At 16.8% G+C, this 387-nt stretch overlaps 1 protein-coding gene across 1 annotated transcript in view; it reads left to right on the plus strand.

The window, feature by feature from the left end:
* The window catches only part of LOC107653872 (laminin subunit alpha-1-like), a 60766-nt gene that overhangs the window by 36628 nt on the left and 23751 nt on the right, over positions 1-387 (plus strand). The gene's annotated exons all lie outside the window — the stretch shown is intronic.

Consider the following 387-nt stretch of genomic DNA (forward strand, 5'->3'; position numbering starts at 1 on the left):
TATATTTATTTCCAGTTTTCATTTTAATTTTTGTTTTAGTAATTTTATGTGCTTTTGTCATTTTTTTTTTTTTGTTGTTGTTGTATTGTATTAGTATTTAGGTTTAATTTATTTTTATACCAGTTTTAGTTTTTATTTATTTTCTGTTAATAATTTTAGTGATTCAACTTAAACTTTAGTATTGTTTATATACTATTATAGTTTTTATTAATATTTTTAATTGGCTTATAGTTTCATATTAGTTTTATCTCAAGTTTTAGTAATTTTGTTATGTGCATTTTTTTGTTTTTTTTATGTCATTATTTAGGGTTAATTTATTTTTAGTTCAGTTTTAGTTTTTATTCAAATCCATTTAATAATTTCCGTTTTTATTAATATTTTGAATAT

Source organism: Sinocyclocheilus anshuiensis, unplaced genomic scaffold (assembly GCF_001515605.1).
Source record: "Sinocyclocheilus anshuiensis isolate Anshui unplaced genomic scaffold, SAMN03320099.WGS_v1.1 scaffold1994, whole genome shotgun sequence".
Classification (NCBI taxonomy): domain Eukaryota; kingdom Metazoa; phylum Chordata; class Actinopteri; order Cypriniformes; family Cyprinidae; genus Sinocyclocheilus; species Sinocyclocheilus anshuiensis.